The following is a 4,043-nucleotide window of genomic DNA, read 5'->3' as shown; positions in this document are numbered from 1 at the left end:
TCTAGCATCCAGAATATTTGACAAGCTGCTGTCAAACTGCAGCCAGAGAGATCTTTTAAAAACACAAATCAGCTCCAGAATGAGAGAAAATATCCGCAAACCACATGTGATTAAGAGTCTAACCTAGGTTGGGTGCGGTGGATCATGCCTGTAATCCCAGCACTCTGGAAGGACAAGGTGGGCAGATCACCTTGTCAGAAGCCTTTGAATCAGAGCAATTCCATCTTGAATAGGAGATGGGTAAAATAAGACTGGGCTGCATCCCCAGATGGTTAGGCGTTCTAAGTCACTGGATGAGATAGGAGATCGGCACAAGATACAGGTCATAAAAACCTAGCTGATAAAACAGGTTGCAGTGAAGAAGCTGGCTAATACCCATCAAAGCCAAGATGGCAGAGAGCGACCTCTAGTAGTCCTCACTGCTACACTCCCACCAGCGCCATGACAGTTTACAGATGCCATGGCAACATCGGGAAGGTACCCTATATGGTCTAAAAGGGCAGGCATGAATAATCCACCCATTGTTTAGCATATAATCAAGAAATAACCAAAAAATAAGCATCCAGCATCCCTCAAGTCTGCTCTGCCTACGGAGTAGCCATACTTTCATTCCTTTACTTTCCTAATAAACTTGTTTTCACTTTATGGACTCGCCCTGAATTCTTTCTTGCACAAGATCCAAGAACCCTCTCTTGGGGTCTGGATCCTGACCCTTTTCCTGTAACAACCTGAGGTTGGGAGTTCGAGACCAGCCTGGCCAACACATCAAACCCTTGTCTCTACTAAAATACAAAATATTAGCCGGGTGTGGTGGCCAGTGCCTGTAGATCCAGCTACTCGGGAGACTGAGGCACAAGAATGGCTTGAACCTGGGAAGTGGAGGTTGCGATGAGCCTAGATCATGACACTGCACTTCAGCCTGAGTGACAGAGTGAGATTCTGTCTCAAAAAAAAAAAAAAAAAAGGAGAGGGGGTTGTCTAGCATCCAGAATATTCGAAGAACTACTACAACTCAATAAAAGAAACAAGTAACCCAGTTTTAAAATGGGCAAAGGACTTGAATAGACATTTCTCCAAAGAAGACATAAAAATGGCCAACAAGCACATGAGCAGATGCTCAACATCACCGGTCATTAGGGAAATGCACATCAAAACCACACCCACTAGGATGACTATACTCAAAGACAGACAATAACATGTATTGGTCTGGTTGTGGAGAAACTGGAACCTTCGTACTTTGCTGGTAGGAACTTAAAATGGTGCAGCTGCTTCGGAAACCAGTTTGGCAGTTCTTCAAAAGGCTCACAGAATTATCATGTGGCCCCCAAAATTCTACCCAAGATCATTGGAATACTCTGAAGCAATTAAAATGAAAGACTTCTACTGTGTCTGACAACTTGGAAAAATCTTATTCACCTACTGTTGAGGGAAAGAAGCTAGGAGAAATGAGTATAAATTGTATGATTGCATTATATGAAAGCCAAAAATAGACAAAGCTAATTTTTTGACCCATGTCAACAGTATAGAAAATAACCAGAAGTCCTTGGCCTTGGAGATAGCAAAAATTAGGCCCTCAGTCACCATCTGGGCTCTGGAATTTTCTTAGCTTTTTGTCTCAGCTTCTGTTTAGAAGTCAGCTTCAGTCTCTCCAAATGTCTTTTTCTTTTCTTTTCTTTTCTTTTTTATTTTTTTGAGATTGAGTCTCACTCTGTCACCCAGGCTAGAGTGCAGTGGTGCGATCTCGGCTCACTGCAACCTCTACCTCCTGGGTTCAGGTGATTCTTCTGCCTCAGCCTCCCAAGTAGCTGGGACTACAGGTGGCTGCCACTATGCCCAGCTAATTTTGTGTATTTTTTAGTAGAGACAAGTTTCACCATGCTGCATGTTGGCCAGGCTGGTCACGAACTCCTGACTTCAGGTGATGCACTCGCCTCGGCCTCCCAGTCCTCCCAGTATGTTGGGATTACAGGCATGAGCCACTTCGCTGGCCCCAAATGTCTTTTTCTTTTTTTTCTTTTTGAGACAGAGTCTTCCTCTGTCCCCCAGATCATGCAGTGGCACAATCTTAGCTCACTGCAGCCTCTGCAAACCGGGTTCAAGCAATTCTCCTGCCACAGCCACCTGAGTAGCTGAGATTACAGGTGTGTGCCACCATGCCCTGCTAATCCCAAATGTCTTTTTCTACAATCCATGGCCCGTGGCAGACTCTGGACACACACATTTCCCATCCCCTCACTCAGACCAAGACCTCTTTTCATTTTCTTTACTTTCAAAAATGGCTAAGGAAGGCTTCTAACTGGCCAGAGATTATAAATACTGACCCCTGACTTGTCTGGCACACAGAATAGGCAGCTCCCATGAGGGCCCTGTGGTTGGAGTTGGGGGTGGGGAGAAGTTTCCCAAAGAAGGTCTCTCCAATGGGATGTGCTGTTTCCAAAAGATGGATGGGTTCTAAGCAGACAAGCTCATAGATAACCACACCATTCAGATCCAGCTTTCTTTTTTTTCCCCCTTTTTTTTTTGAGATGGAGTTTTGCCCTGTCACCCTGGCTGGAGTGCAATGGCGCGATCTCGGCTCATTGCAACACCTGCCTCCCGAGTTCAAGCAATTCTCCTGCCTCAACCTCCCAAGCAGTAAGATTGCAGGGGCCGCCACCATGCCTGGCTAATTTTTGTATTTTTAATAGAGACGGGGTTTCATCATGTTGGCCAAGCTGGTCTCGAACTCCTGACCTCGTGATCCGCCCTCCTGGGCCTCCCAAAGTGCTGGGATTACAGGTGTGAGCCACCACGCCCAGCTCAGATTCAGCTTTCTTGGAATTCACTCAACTGATACCTTCTTCTTTCCCAGACCAGCAGTTCATGCCCCGTCCTCTCCTGGGCTGGTCCACACACACCAAATCTTACAAGCAGCCGGAGAAATCCCGTCAGGTGTACCTGGGATACACCATGGTTTCTTCTCATTGCTGGTACTAGTTCCTCCTCTAGGTGCCCAGCGGCATTTTCAAGTTCAAAATAATCCACAAGCTGAGCCATAACTATACTTGCCTTGTCAATTTTTTCAATGCCTACTAAATTTTTTGTTTGTTTTGCTTTGCTTTGCTTTGTTTTGCTTTGTTTGAGAAGGGGTCTTGCTCTGTCACCCAGGCTGGAGTGCAGTGGTGCAGTCTCAGCTCACTGCAACCCCACTTCCCAGCCTCAAGTAATTCTCCCTTCTCAGCCTCCTGAGTAGCTGGGACCACAAGCGTGCACCACCATGCTTGGCTAATTTTTGTTTGTTTGTTTGTTTTGTAGAGTTAGGAGTCTCACCATGTTGCCCAGGCTGGTCCCTGAGCTCTAGTGATCTGTCCACCTTGGCCTCCCAAAGTGCTGGGATTATAGGCATGAGTCATGGCGCCTGGCCCCTACTAAATTTAAAACATATACCTTCGACCCAGTATTTCTGCTTCTAGAAATACATCTTATACCCAGAAATATTCTCACAAGTATACAAATATATATTCAAGGATATCCATTCCAGTATTGTTTATATAAAGAAAAAATTGGGAGGTGGTAGGTAGAATTTCAAATACATATCAATAGGGAACTAATTAAATAAATACATCTTCATAGACAAAATGGAACATTTTACAACTGTTAAAAGAATGAGATCCTAGCCTGGGCACAGTGGCTCATGCCTGTAATTCCAGCACTTTGGGAGGTCGAGGCAGGTGGATCACAAGGTCAGGAGATCAGGCCGTCCTGGTTAACACGGTGAAACCCCATTTCTACTAAAAATACAAAAAATTATCCAGACATGGTGGCACGCGCCTGTAGTCCCAGCTACTCAGGAGGCTGAAGCACGAGAGTCACTTGAACCTGGGAAGCGGAGGTTGCAGTGAGCTAAGATCGCGCCACTGCACTCCAGCCTGGGTGACAGAGTAAGACTCCATCTCAAGAAAAAAAAAAATGAGGCCGGGCGCGGTGGCTCAAGCCTGTAATCCCAGCACTTTGGGAGGCTGAGGCGGGTGGATCACGAGGTCAAGAGATCGAGACCATCCTGG

This window comes from Cebus imitator, unplaced genomic scaffold, assembly GCF_001604975.1.
Source record: "Cebus imitator isolate Cc_AM_T3 unplaced genomic scaffold, Cebus_imitator-1.0 Scaffold57, whole genome shotgun sequence".
Taxonomy (NCBI): Eukaryota; Metazoa; Chordata; class Mammalia; order Primates; family Cebidae; genus Cebus; species Cebus imitator.
The sequence above is the reverse complement of the archived record's forward strand: the minus strand, read 5'-3'. Positions refer to the sequence as shown.